This window comes from Panthera onca, chromosome F1, assembly GCF_046562875.1.
Source record: "Panthera onca isolate mPanOnc1 chromosome F1, mPanOnc1 haplotype 2, whole genome shotgun sequence".
Lineage (NCBI taxonomy): Eukaryota > Metazoa > Chordata > Mammalia > Carnivora > Felidae > Panthera > Panthera onca.
This window is the reverse complement of record NC_138355.1, coordinates 31,019,222-31,035,510: the sequence shown is the minus strand read 5'-3', so window position 1 is coordinate 31,035,510 and position 16,289 is coordinate 31,019,222.

Sequence of the window (16,289 nt, the reverse complement as noted above, 5' to 3'; positions counted from 1 at the left end):
GACACTATCCAAGTTTGAGATTTATTATAATGCTACAGTAGTCAAGACAATATGGTACTGGTGACAAAGAGACAACTAAATCAATGGAACACAATAGACAGCTCAGAAATAGAGTCAATTGACCTTTGACAAAGGAGCAAAAGCAATATAATGAAGCAAAGACAGTCTTTTCAATGTATGATTCTGGAACATGTGGACAGCCACGGCACACACACATGCATGCAAAATCAATCAACCAATCTAAGCACAGACCTTACTCAAAGTGAATTACAGACCTAAATGCAAACATAAAACTGTAAAACTCCTACATGATAACATATGAGAATGCCTAGATGACCTTGGATGGTGATGACTTTTAGATAAGACACCAAAGACTCAATCTATGAAAGAAATAATTGGTAAACAAGACTTCATTAAAATTCAAAACCTCCGTTCTGCAAAAGACAATGACAAGAGAATGAGAAGACAAGCCACAACCAGGAGAAAATATCTGCAAAAGACACATCTGATAGAAGACTATTACCAAAAATATATGAAGAACTCTTAAAACTCAACAATCAGAAAACAAACAACGAGACTGAAAAATGGGCTACAGATCTTAATGGACACTTCACCAAAGAAGATACACAGATGGCAAATAAGCATATGAAAAGATGCTTCACATCATATGTCACCAATCAAATGCAAATTGAAACAGCAACAAAATACCACTATTAGAATGGCCAAAATCCAAAACACTGACAACACCATATGCTGGCAAAGACGCGGAGCAACAGTTACTCTCATTCACTGCTGGTGGGAATGCAAAATGGAACAGCCACTTTGCAAGACAGTTGGGCAGTTTCTCACAAAACGAAACCATTTGATCCAGCAATCGCACCCTTTGGTATTTACACAAAGGACCTGAAAACTTATGTCTGTGCAAAAACCTGCACATGGATATGTATAGCAGCTTTATTCATACTCACCCCAACTTGGAAGCAGCCAAGATGTCTTTCAGCAAATGAATACATCAATAAATGGCACATTCAGACAACTGAATATTATTCAGCACTAAAGAGAAATGAGCTTTCAAGCCATGAAAAGACGTGGAAGAACCTTAAATGCATAGTACTAAGTTAAAGAAACTAATCTGGAAAGGCTACAAAGTCTCTAATTCCCATTATATGACATTCTAGAAAAGGCCAAACTATGGAGACAGTCAACAGATCAGGTGTTGAGGGGAAAGGGAGAGGGGTGAATAGGCAGAGCATAGAGGGTTATTTAGGGCAGTGAAAATATTCTGTACAATATCATAATGATGGATACAAATCATTATACATTTGTCTAAAACCACAGATACACCACACCAGCAGTGAACCATAATGTAAACTATGGACTTGGGTGGCTATGGTGGGTCATTGTAGGTTTGTCATGTAGTGCTCTGGTGAGGGATATTGACAATGGAAGCCCATGCCTGTGTAGCAGCAGAAGGTAGATGGTAAATCTGTACCTTCCTTCAATTTTGCTGTGAAGCTAAAACTGCTCTAAGAAATTAATGTCTTAATTTAATACATACATATATACATATGTATACATATACATATACATATACATATACATATACATATACATATACATATACATATACATGGACAGAAAACAAATAAGTGGTTGCCATGGGTTAGGAGTGGGGAGATGATGATTACAAAGAAGCAGAAGGGAATTTGGGGGTGTGATGGGATTGTTTGATACCTTGATTATGGTGGTAAATGTCTGTATGCTTTTGTCAGACTCAGAACCATCACTAAAAGAGCAAATTATACTGCATGTAAATTATACATAAAGCTAACTAAAAAAGTCGTCAGAAATTATTAATTAAATAATAGGAAAAATAGAAATAAAAGTAAGGCTTAGTTTTCTTTCACATATTAGTTGTTTATAACTTTGAGAGTTATGTTTTGATTATAAAACATATTCATGTGCTTAATTTCTGGTTTTCACGAATATATTTCTGTAATTTCTAGACTGTTTAGAAAGCAATATCAAGTATCTCTTCTCTACAAATAGTAAACAAGCATAAAACCCAGAATAAGTCTATTTATCTGCGTAGTAAGTAGTGAAATGAGAAATTATTTCCACTGTCAATTATAATACATAGGTGTTCATTGGTTTGAGTCTTCAACCAAAGATGAATGGCGATTCTTCCCTTTGTGGACTGACATACCCCTACACTCAGCTGTGTATGAGTTCCTCAGTGCTTCTGGACCCACAAACAACTGACAGCAATTCTCCACTATTAAAAATTCCCTGAGGCGCCTGGTTGGCTCAGTCAGTTGAGCATATGACTCTCCATTTCGGCTCGGGTCATGATCCCAGGCTTGTGGATCCAAGCCCAGCACTGAGCTCTACGCCGAGCGTGCAGTCTGCTTAAGATTCTCTTTCTCTCTCTCTCTCTCTCTCTGTCTCTCTGTCTCTCTCTCTCCTTCTGCCCCTCTCCCCTGCTCACACTGTCTACGATAAAAAATAAAAAAATAAAAAAATAAAAATCCAACTGGTTTTTAAGGCAGCTCAGATACGAATACTCTGAACTACCCTCTGTAACCAGAGCACAAATTGATCTAAGCCATTGTTTTCTAAACTCTGTTCTCAGTGTGACATTTTCATAAATAGATTAAGAGCATTAATAAAAGCTTTGCATATTAAAAAAAAAAAATCCCCAAAGACAGAGTTTAGTGCAAAGGAAAGCAAACTATTTCCAGCAGCGCAAGTTACTGGCACTTTTCCAATGCCGTGCGTTTTTTTGCACCAATAATTCTAACTACAACTGTATATTTTGGCCAAAAAACAAAAGTATTATTATTATCACAGCCACTGATATAATCAACTTTTACACTTTCACCATCCAATCTCAGTTGCTAAAAAAGATTGATTTCAATGGTTAAATTTGCTAATATTATAGGATTCATCTTTTAAGTCATAGAGACAACGTAAGACCAATTTAAGACCGACAATTTCACACTATCAAATAACTCTGGTGCCTAAATATCGTGGAGCCGTGGTGCCCCCATGATATTTCTTTCCAGTCTTCTTTTTACTACTACTGTATTAGCCCTGTTCCTGTTTCACTGAGAAAAACTGAAGTGCCCTGACATTCTATTTGGAATGTTTCAATTAAACATATATCGAATGCATTATAATTCTTCAAACAGCACTAAAGAATTTCTGAATAATGTGTCCTCACCAAAATACATAAAGCTGTGATTTCAAGATAATATTCTTAATTCTGTAGATATGTTTGCCTTCATTAGCACATTTAGATTATAATGTATCACAAACTGTCTGTTGTTTGGGGGGGGGGGTTGTTTTTAAGAAACACCAAAGCCAACTACATCTTTAAGTCTTTAACACATGACACCAAAGCCAGCTTCATAAATGAACTGAACTAATTATCACTCGGATATGGAGCCATGCTTACAGGTTGATGCTGCATGTACAGCAGAAAAATGCCACCTGGCTCAAAGGAAGCACCCAGAGGACAAATGGGTATTATTAATCTACCAGGCAAGAACTAGGGCTCCAGCCAATGATAATTAATAGTAGCACAGGCATGGCTTAGACTAAAAATATGCACAATGCTGTGGCACACCAGTGCCTAAATGGATGTCTAAAAATATAAAACATGGACCCCAAGTCACGTTCAACAAGAGACTTACTTATAAGTAGTTAACTTGAGATTCTTTTCGCTCTCAGTTTTGTGGCCATATTGTTCATGGCTTTGCAAGGTGATTTGCAGCGGCTCCTAGAAACCCAGAGATTCGCCGTCCTAAACTGCTCTCACGAAATGATGAGATGTTGAAACCAACTTGCAAAGAAACTCATATATTTATAAACTTAGCCCTGTTATGCTCCCAGTCTCATGCTGTGTGAGATAATAACTGAGGCCAATTTTTGCTCCCTGTTTCAGTTTTCTCAATGAGAGTTTCTTTATGATGACAATGAATAAATGAGAACAAATAGGAAACTTTCACATCTTACAGACATTTCACATACCCCAGGTGTTATAGTCAACAAAAAAAATTCTAGATTCAGGATGCATGTTATAATGCCAAAATTTTTGTTAAGTTACTTTTGTAACTTTTTTCTAGTTACAAAAATAACTAGAAATAACCATCAGATTGGCTGAAAGGGCAGTCAAGATTTTAAAAAATATGTTAGTAACATATCAGTTTATAACTATCAATATTTTTTTTTTTAAATTTTTTTTTTTTTTTTTTTTTTTTATTTTTGGGACAGAGAGAGACAGAGCATGAACGGGGGAGGGGCAGAGAGAGAGGGAGACACAGAATCGGAAACAGGCTCCAGGCTCCGAGCCATCAGCCCAGAGCCTGACGCGGGGCTCGAACTCACGGACCGCGAGATCGTGACCTGGCTGAAGTCGGACGCTTAACCGACTGCGCCACCCAGGCGCCCCTATAACTATCAATATTTAAGAATATTCTGATGGAGGGGCACCTGCGTGGCTCAGTCGGTTAAGCTTCTGACTTTGTCTCAGGTCATGATCTCATGGCTCATGAGTTTGAGCCCCGTGTCAGGCTCCATGCTGACAGCTCAGAGCCTGGAGCCTACTTCAAATTCTGTCTTCCTCTCTTTCTGCCCCTCCCCATTTGTGCTCTTTCTCTCTCTCTTTTAAAATTAAATAAACATTAAAAATTTTTACAAAGAAGAATATACTGATGGAGACTTATTTTTCCTTCAGCTACTCCATAAACATAGCCGATGATGTACATCTTCTACTAACAAAAAGAAAGCCAGCAAAGATCATGGTGGGGCTACCTTGGAGGACAATAAAGCATTCACTTGGTGATCTGTTTAAGAGCTGGCATAATTTACATTCTGGCAAAGTTAAAATCAAACAGCTTTTCCAAACTCCATCTAAGGTCAGGTTTTCAGAGTTAGAATCCTCTTGTATTCTAGGACTTCCTACTATGTTACTAAAATATATATTTTTTTTTAAATTTTGGCTGCCTTTTCAGTTAATCCAATGGTTATTTCTAGTTATTCTTGCCATTTTTGTTTTTTGACATTATAACATGCATCCTGAATCTCCTATAGAATTTTTTTACTGAGTGACTATTTTTAAGAATAGTGTAGTAAAAGGTCTAGCAAGGTCTAGCAGTTTATTCAAAACATAACACAGAAGGCGTGAAGAAGGACTAGAAACCTGTCCACTAGGGAAAGATTGAAATAGGAGCCATGCCCACACCATGGTGGGTGAGGCTTATTTCCATATGGTCTTGGCAACCTCCTATCACAATTTGGGCAAAGAGTGACCTCCTAGGAGTCCATCTGGCTTCTGACGGGGGAGAGCAATGAAGAACCTAAAATGGAGGCCAACAGAGAAACTTATCCTTGTGAACTTGGTTTAGGACAAGGCTCCAACTTCGGTCTTAGATGTAGGGGCATTGAAAATAAAATAGAAATATTGCATAGGTCTGGGGATTTGGGCAGTTGGAAGGGAGACTGGCAGTTATGTGCAGGGTAGGGAATGACAAAGGATGGCAATGATAAGCTCTGGGTCAGTCTCTCTGTGACAATTACCTCACTGGTAAGATTCAGTAAACAGCATTTATTCTGTACCAAAACTCATTTCTGATTTTTTTGGTAGGTAATAAAGGGCATGATGGTATAATGAAAGGAGCACAGACTTTGTAGGCAGAAAACTTGGGTTCAAATTCTGAGTCTTCTACTTACTCACCATGACAAAAAATGCTGGCAATTCACCAAAATCCTCTTTTACCTGGACACCCAGCTAGGCTGCATTTCCCAGCTTCTCTTATAGTCATACTACATACAACTGAGTTCTAGCTAACAGAACGACAACGGAAGCAATGTAAGAGGTGCCTGGGTGGCTCATTCAGTTGTGCGTCTGACTCTCGATTTCAGCTCAGGTCATGATCTCACAGTCATTGGGTCAAGGCCCATATCAGGCTCCAGGCTGGGCATGGAGCCTGCTTGGGATTCTCACTCTCCCTTTCCCTTTGCCCTTCTCCTACGCATGCACGCTCACTCTCTCTCTTTTTCAAAAAAAAAAAAAAAAAAAAAGGCAATGCTGATGTGATTTTTGACCAAACAAAGATGCTTAAGAGTTGTCTCAGAGGACAACTAGGCATTTGTCACCCCCATTGTATTATAGGGCATGCACTGTGCCCCTAGTCAAAAAATAAAAAAGGAGCAACCCTCACAGCTCTCCTGAATTCTAGGTTCTCACCCGAGAACAAACTGAGCACATGCTGCTAATCTCTCCTCCCACCATTAACTACCAGGAAAGAGATTTTCTTTTTAATGTACAAATCCATAACAGGAAACAATAGGAGGGGGGTTTGCCCATTTTTAACTCACTGAAGGCACTCCTTGTCTAACGTATGGAACAGAATTAAAGAAAACCAGAATTTCAAGCCCTCATAGAAGATGATGACTACTAAGAAAGAGCCAGGTTCAAGGGCTCTTTCAAGGTTCAAGGTGATTAAGGTGAGTACTTCAGAAGAAATAGCCAAGCAGTTCAACTTGCCATCATCATGTCTACTCATGGGCAAAAGAGAGCCGCACAGGTGTCTTCCCCAAGGAGGAACCAAGAATATGCACGGAAGGCTCGGAGAGGCAGGACAGTCTCCTAAGTGTCTGGCATATCCACCACATTCAAAAGATCACAGAGCCCAATGCTTAAAGTTTCTCCCTGAGGCCACAGCAATCAAAAGCCAATGATACACCTATAAAACACCAACCTGGGGGCACCGGGTGGCTCAGTCGGTTAAGCCTCCGACTTTACTCAGGTCATGATCTCACGGTTTGTGAGTTCGAGCTGCTTTGGATTCTGTGTCTGCCTCTCTCTCTGCTCTTCCCCCACTCACGCTCTCTTTCTCTCTCTCCCAAAAACATTAAAAAATGTAAAAAAAAAAAAAAAAATTTTAAAACACCAACCTGAACAGATTATTATGAACCAAGTCAACAATAATTTCCAAGTTTTATTTTAGGAAAAGCTAAACATGAACTTCATTAACTAATTAAAGGTATCCACAAAATGCCAAAAGTAAACAGGACATAATATTTGATAAAAAGAAGAAATAAGGCAACAATGGTTTCTTTGCTATCACTTCTTAATTAAAACAGTGCAATGAAGTGTTTTGCCAGAGCAATGAGACAATAAATGAAAAGTAGTTTTAAAACTCTCTAAAATGGAAATGAACTGAAAATATGGAAAACTTTTTTAAGGAAGCCATAAAATTATCCCAAATGACAGAAATAATAATCTGAATAAAGAAATTCATTATAATTCTCTAGAAGTCAGTCTTAAATTTAATATAATCCAAATCCAAATTCCAGTAGGATTTTTTTAATTTTTTTTAAGTTTTTTTATTCATTTCAAGAGAGACAGAGAGACAGCAGGGGAGGGGCAGAGAGCAAGGGAGACAGAGAATCCCAAGCAGGCTCCCCACCATCAGCGCAGAGGCCAATGTGGGGCCCGAACCCACAAAACATGAGATCATGATCTGAGTCAAGATCAAGAATCAGACACTTAACTCACTGAGCTCCTCCAGTGGGATCTTTGAAGGAATTTGACAGGCTGATTCAAAAATTAATCATAAGGATATCAAAAATATTTTTGAAAAAGAAGAAGAGGATTATCAAAACATACTAACAACGTAAGGAAAATTAAACCTGACTATTAAAATAATGGGGCACCCAGGTGGCTCAGTTGGTTAAGTATCCGACTTCAGCTTAGGTCATGATCTCACAATTCATGGGGCTGAGCCCCACATCAGGCTCTGTGCTGACAGCTCAGAGCCTGGAGCCTGCTTCAGATCCTATGTCTCCCTCTCTCTCTGTCCCTTCCCCACTTGCGCTCTCTCTCTCTCTCTCTCTCTCTCTCAAAAATAAATAAACATACAATTTTTTTAAATACCTCTCATGTATCATATTTGTATTCCTGCCGGGGAAATTTGCAGTGATATTATCTTGTTTCCGGTCATATTGTGGAAATTTTTTTTTTTTAGTACTGTCTAGAATAAGCTCTCCTCAGTTCCAGCAGACATATATCTTACTTGCCAATTTGTTCATCTCTTTATCAGATATTGGTCTCACTGAGATTTAGAGCGAACATTGTACAACCCCTCCACAGGACAGTATTTCAACCTTCTAGACAGGCTACTGACATACAAGGTTACAGTGCTTCCACATGGCAAGAGGGAAATGGTCCTCAGCAAACTTTCAGCCAACTGAAATAGTTCTCAGTGATTCCATCTTCTTCAATAACAACAAAAAGAAAAGTATAATTTTTAAAGACTTTTTTAGAGCAATTTTACATTCACAGCAACATAAAGAGGAAGGTACAAAGGGGCGCCTGGGTGGCTCAGTCGGTTAAGCATCCAGCTTTTGATTTCAGCTTAGGTCATGGTCTCACAGTTCGTGAGTTCGAGCCCCGTGTCTGGCTCTGTGCTGACTGTGTGGAGACTGCTTGGGATTCTCTCTCCCTCTCTCTGAGACCCTCCTTGCTTGTGCTCTCTCTCACTCTCAAACAAATATAAATAAATGTAAAAAAAAGAGGAAGGTACAGAGAGTTCCCATAATATCCCCCCCCAACACACACACACACACACACACACACATAGCCTCCCTCGTTATCAGCATCCCCACCAGTATATTTGTTATAACCTGTGAACCTACACAGACACATCATTATCCTCCTAAGTCCACTCTTAACGTTATACATTCTGTGGGTTTGGGCAAATGTATAATGACACGTACCCATCATTATAGGATCATACATCCAGTATTTTGCCCTAAAAATCTCTGCTCTGCCCAACAATTCCTCCCTCCCCTCCAGCCCCTGGCAACCACTGCGCTTTCTGCTGCCTCCACAGTTTTGCCAAGTATATCAGGAGAAAAAAAATTTAATGAAGAATGCCTTGAAAATCATGATTGATTTTAGCCTCTGTTAAAATCAGACTGATCGACCAAATTCACCAGTTGTATTTTTTCCACTGACAGTATTTTTCCATATCGTTGTCTCATTTATTTTCCGTCATCAAAAAGCACTTAAAATACCAATGACCCCCTCCAGAACAAGTTCATGGATGAAAGCCCCTGACTGGCTACTAATGCATCAGGTTTATAACCTTTTTTTTTTTTTTAGCACCATTTTCAAGTCCAAGAGTTTCAAAAAGACTACTTTTTACAGAATAGTTTGGGAAGTCTGTAGGTGAGGGAAGCTATTTTTGAAAGAAGACTGAAGATAAGGACGGTAGAAGTTTAAGATAAAACTTTTCCATCAAGGGTTTTAGTCTATTATCATGAAATTGAAACAGAAGATGAATCGTCCTCCTTTCCACTTATGCTATGAATGTCATCTTTTCAATTTATAGCGTCTTATGGTTCTCGAGAAAACTGCTCTGCTCATTGTCTCTCAGGCAGAAGTTGCCCCAAGCATGGAGAGAGCAGGGAGGTTATGAGGATACTAGAACAGAACAGCGGTCTGGAGAAACCAAGCCTTGAGGAAAGAATATTATTTTTTTAAAAATTTAAATGGTCCGTATTATTTTCTATTCTCAAGATAATTAAATTTAATCATTTTGTTGAGCTCCCTAAATAGACAAGGTTTTTATTCACTCAGCCTCAGCATAAGCAGAAACGGAAAGCACCCATAGGCCAGGAAGACATAATTTGGAGTCAAGAGCATCAGATTTTGAATTCCATCTCTTCCAGGTCCTAGCTGATAACCTTGTACAGGTTTCATACCATTCTTTGTGACTGCATTTCCACATCTGTTAAATGGGATTGCAAATACCTCCTTCATTGGCTGTCATGAGTCTTACATGAGATAATGTCTTCTTTGCACTGTCAGGCACATACTAATAAGGACTCAACAGATGACAACTGTTGCTATGCACTTTGTATTTTTTAAATCACATTGAAGATTCGGAAAATGTATCCCTGTGACTAATAAAATCCACTCACTCAGTTTAGGCCAATTTCTTCTTGCTTCAATCTCTGCAGTCCTGGATGGAATACACACCATGACACCTACAAATTACCCCAATTAGGCAAGAAGTAATTTAACCCAGAGGCCAGGTCAGTCCATTTATTGATAGAATTTACTGAAACAGTTATTTTGGATTAGATGATGAATCTGAAAAAGGTACCCTTTATATATCACATTTCTCCAATAATGAAACACCCAAACTGAATTTCTATCAAGACTATAGACTGAGAAGCTAACATTAAATTCTGTTACTTAAGCTATCCTCTGTTCACTGAGGCACTTATCCTCAAAGGAAGGCATGAATCAAAAGAGACAGTAGAGTAGCACACTCCGGGCTAAAGTATGGGTGTATGAATAATTAGCTCCTTTTATCACTCATTCGTTTAATCAGTAAGTATTTTTTGAGCACCTACTACCTCTCAGGCATAGTTTTAGGAGCTAGAAACAGGGCAGAGACTGAAACAAAGCCCCTTCCCTTAAACACACTAGAGATGGGCCATAAACAAATAAGCAAATATATGTATAGATCATATAGGTCATAGGTCTCTAATATGTACTATTGTCCAAAATAACCCAAGATGGGGTTGATTAGGAATGCCAGCTTCAGAGTGGGGGTGGGAAGCCAGAGGCCTTTCTGAAACGATTACTGAGCAGAGATCCACAGTGGGTCATGCAGGCACCTAGAGACAGACAGCTCCTGGCTGAAATCCTTGGATGAACCACAACATCACAGCTAGTAGCTCAGTGATAATGACCCAGCTTCAACTAAAAATTTCCAGAGAAAGTAAAACAACATTCCGAATGTATACAATTCACGATTTTAAAAACACACTTCCAACTTCACAATTCAATGACAAAACCAAATCACCAAGAATGGAATCTCAGAACGTATATAATTCTCAGTACATTGCTGTAAAACCAATCTGCACTGAAGAGGGCAAAAAATCAGCTGCAGAGCAAGGCCCAATGAGCTGTTTTATTGTGGACCGAAGAGAAGTGATTCCAAGCTGGAAAACAGGGAATGCTTTACCATGGCGTGTGAAGAGATGACAAACTACAATGGGGACAGGACACTTGGTGGCAGCCTTGAGGAACCATATCGTCCCACTGGAGAAAAATCTTCAGGGCCAACCAAAAGGCAAAAAATCTTTTTTTTTTTAAGTTTATTTATTTCTTTTGAGAGAAAGAGAGAGAGTGCACGTGCACAAGTGGAATAAGAGCAGAGAGAAAGGGAGAAAGAGAATCCCAAGCAGGCTCTACTCTGTCAGCACAGAGCCTGATGCAAGGCTCAAATTCACAAACCATGAGATCATGACCTGAGCTGAAATCAAGAGCTGGATGCTTAACCAACTGAGCCACCCAGGTGCCCCAGGGCAAAAATCTTAGTCACAGCAGCTTTAGACAGGAGCCACAACTGGTCATCAAAAATGGACCTAACACGGATTCAATGAGAAAAGCCACAGCTGCACAATAATATACAAATGCCCTTTCAAAATGCCCAAACACACAAATTTATTCCATCACATAGGTCCTGGTCATGCACATGACAGACATTCAATTCTTGATGACGTAAGACGCTGCATAATACGAAACATTATGTTTAAGTTAGAAAAATGTGGTCTTAATTGCCATGCAGTATTGTGACAGTCAGGCTCATCTTGAATCAGAAACATCCTATCTTAATATTCTCTGCCATCATGTGGCTTGAGAAGACCTCCGTGTCAGGTCCACCTTGGGCTTAGATTTGTATTTTTATGGGCTGTATTTTCAAAGGAATGCACATGGTTGCCAACCTATCAGACACATGCTGATCAGGTAACAACACCTTAAGCAATCTGCCAGTGCAAAATTTAATGATATGACTGTGAAACTCTCACATGTTCATATTACAGAAGTTTTAGTTTTCTGGCTCTGTATTTTCTTTCCAGGACTAATAAAACATGTTGCCTCTTTATCCTGAGTTTCTTCCTATTCGTTTCCACAGAATTGTGGGCTTCCTGGGAAGGTTCTCTGGGCTCATTTTAACCACAGAAGCAATGCCAATTGTGTTGTGTTGGCTGTAGAGTGCCAGTTGTAGAAAGTGGTGCCGTATTTCTTAAGGTAGAAGTTACGAGGCAATCGATACATGACCAATCATACGTTAACTTGTAAAAGTCGCACCAACAAAGAGTCAGCCCTGGTGCTAGGTAAAGAACAGAGAGAGAGGAAAAAAATTCCTAATCTTAGGTTGACTGTGTTGACTTAAACAGTTTAATAGATTCTAGCTTGTCGGTAACATCCTAGATGTAAGTTTAGAAAATCATATTTTAAAAAGCTAGGCCGTATTACAGGTTAGAATCTAATAAGGATACCAAATTGAAGATGAAGGGGAAAATCAACAGAATAAGAATCTTAGCTAACATACTGTGAGAATATAAGACAATCACCAACTTCAGATTATATTCCTCTATCAAGCTTCACAGCCATATTAAACAATGAAGAAAGGTTATCACTGAGGTCATCTTCAATCAAAAGCAATTTACTACAGATCTAAGCATTGTGTTTGAAATGACTGAGTTCCTACAAGTTGTTCTAGCATCAAAGCCCTGAAATGGATGGTGAAACGATAGAAAGATGGGGCATAGGACATGTCATCAACTTTTAAAAGAGACAAACAAATTAGTGTTCTTAAAATACTAAGATTTCTCTTCAAACTTAAAGAACCTGAACCTGTGGACCAAACAGGATGAGGCATGTCTGAGTGATCAATTATGGAACACCTCAGACTGTCAGAGTCAAGATGTCATTGCACCTGAGGAATTAATTGACCATTAAGACATGTCTGGCCAACCAATTTCAAAATGGATTTTTTTTTAATTCACTGAGGATCTTGGTATTGTAAAAGTCTTCAAGTAAAATCCAGTGTCTGTAAGTCCTACAGGATGGGATGATAATTAAATGTGGAACTTTAGAAAACATACTTCCAAACTACCCTTTTTTCTGTCTGGCAAAAAAAGGAAAGTGAATTTTAAAACTGCAAACACATACATACACCAACACCAGTCTTTATTTTTCTTTATTTACTCAACCCATTAGCTTGAATTATATTTTTTAATTTCAAAAATATGCTAGCCCATATTTAAAGAGACTTCACAACCCGGAAAGATTAGGATCATACCAGATTAGTAGTGTTGGGGACTTAATCCAAGGCATCTCATTAATCCTCACAATAAACTGTAAGACATTACCATACCAGTCCTGTCAGATGGGTCATTCAGTGAAAACATGCCTGACTTGAACAGCATGAGTACTAATAAGTGTGGCAAGGTGTGTCCAACTAGCAGATGGCCTCTTGTATCCAGCAAGGAGCCCCTGCTAGATTGTAACACAGATCGTATTTTTACAGTTCACAACTTGGTGTGGATGGTGTGTTCCAGCTGTCAATTACTTTCTAGGTTTCCTCCGGACATGTGTAATTTAAGCTCTAATATTCAAAACATTAGATTTAGACCAGGGAAGATCCAGCAATGTGAACAATAGACTGTAAGTCCAATGAAGACAGGGATTCACTCCTGTCTTCCAAATATCTAGGACAGTACCTGGTACAATGGAGTACGTACACTACAAATATTTGTCCCATGGATGAATAAATGACAATATACATTTAAAAGTAATGTTTGAATGGAAAATGTTACAGTGCACATGTTTGGGACAAGCGTCCGTACTTTTCATCAGATTCTTGAAAGGGTCTTTGAGTTATGATCTGCTACTGGAAGAAATGAGGGATTCCCACGTTAAGTGGCAAGTGAAACCTCTTAGGACTGTCAAACTTTAACATTTGATCTCAGAAAACTTCTATTTTTATAATGCCACTACGTTTACACTTCAAAGCACATCAGGCCTAAAAGCCCGACCTCTAACCATGAGACTGAAGCTTCTCTTCCTTATAAAGGAATTCTAAATTGTATTGAACCAGAAGGGAGTCAGATGCAATCCCCAAAACCTCTCATAGAGGGTAACTCCAGCTCTGCTAATAGAGGAACCCCACCCCACCCACCACCCCCGTCTCTTTTCTGTCAAGGTCAGGCCACCAAAACAGCCTCAGCAGCAATCCACCTGGTGTGAATTTCCAGGAGGGCAAGCGGATTTCACGTGTGGCAACCACATTTTCTAGACTATTGTTTCCTGAGACCAGTTACATTATTATGTATGCTTTCTAAAAAACTAATTAATGCCTAGAGTCTATACTTTTCTGACTTATATTTATATCAAAAGTCATATATTTAACAAAACCTCCTTATTGTAAAAGGAGGATAGATTTGTGGTGGCTGTAAATTCTAAATCCAAAATTTGGGATGCAAAACCTAAAAACAAATTTTGTTTTGTGAATTTACTATACTAGAAGTCATACTAAAGGGGCACATAGATGGCTCAGTCAATTAAGCATCTGGCTCTTGGTTTCAACTCAGGTCATGATCTCACAGTTTGTGAGTTCAAGTCCCGCCTCAGGCTCCGTGCTGACAGTGCAAAGCCTGCTTGGGATTCTCTCTCTCCTCTCTCGCGCCTCTCCCACTCACGCACTCTCTCTCCCCCACTCTCAAAAATAAATGAATATTTTTTAAAAGTATTTAAAAAAAAAGAAATTCCTTTCTTAAAAAATGTCATATAAAATTCTAAAAATGAAACCATATTAAATTGTGTGCGCCATGGTTGACACATAAAAAGGAGAAATTACAGATTTATGTATATACATGTATCTGCAAATACACACACACACACACACACCTTCAAATTATCTGCATGTGCCTAACTCTGATTCCAATCTTCTATGAAAGCTAAAGGAAGAGAAAATAGCAGGAAGTCAGGAAATTGATATTTCTCTGAAGTCTCATTTGAAAAAAGCCAGAACAATGATCAGGACAGGAGGGAGGTATGGGATGTGGGGGATGGTTCCGCTAGATGAGCAAGAATTTCTCTGAATCCTCCAGGTCCAAGTTCCATCCCGCCCTCGGGACTGGTGGGGTTTCCACTGTCTCCTGGGTGATTCCCTTCCCTCCTACTTCATCCTTCCCCCTTAGTTCTTAAGGAAATTCTCCTAGCCTAGCATAAAGGTCTGTATTCACAGTGCAAGCTCGGTACATGCTGTTCAACTAAACAAAGTGGACACCATTTTAATCCTATTATGCAGTCCTAGGCTCAGGTTGTTACAAAGCATGTATCATTCCCACAGTGTGAGAGGACTGTTATCCTTGAACTTGGAGATGCATAAAAGAAAATCAGGTGAAACTATTATGTCTCTCTGAGTGCCTCATTATCTCAGCCAAGGAAATGAATGTTTTCTGATTATTCTCTACTGTTCTCCAGCATGAAGTCTGGGTTTCATATTTATTGACACTTTTATAGTTGACCTTCAAGCTGGTTGACAGATCTCAAAAGTGATGTTTAACAATGAGAAATAAATCACTCTCCCTACCAACACTGTGCTGTTGATGGTTCCCACTCCTCACTTTCTTAGCTCCATTATTTATCCTCAGTCTCCCAATATAAATAAACTGAAAGTGGATTAACATAATGTTGGCCCACGAACTGTATTAGAAAAAGTGTAACTTACTCAACATGACTGAAAAAAAAAATAGGGCAAAACACTAAAGATAAGAAACTGCTTTTCTTAAAATAATAAAGTTTAAATCAGATGCTTCTGATTCTATATTTTGTGTTTACAGATCCGGGCATATATGGATCAACCTTACCAATAGAGGCTTTTCTAGGGCAATAGATTTTGTCATTTTTTTTAAGAAAGCACATATACAGACAACAGGGTAAACTTCACTTTTCTTTTTTTAATATCCAGGTTCTCCCAATCTTACATCTTCTGCATGTATATACTAAATATACATATATGTATATGCATCATTCTTAACTGCATGTGTATATCTAGTGTATATATAAATTTTACACGTGATTTTAGCATATTTGTTGTTAGAACATTTACAGAAATGTGGGTGCTTAAAAAGCTTAAAACTATATTGAAAACTACCAGATGTTACTTAAATATTTGAAGGAAGTGGTCTTTGAGAACAGAAAAAAGCTGGGGGTATTTCAACTGCACATAATTTTGTGGAAATACTCATGAATTTGAGTCCTTTCCTATGGTCAGGATATCCTTATTGATAAATGTATTTGTATGGAAGATAAAATCCACTAACCTGCCTTTATATACCTATTATAATGGGCAATTCTATTAAATTAAAATAATAATTAAAACATTTAATGAAAGCATAGTCTGTGGTTT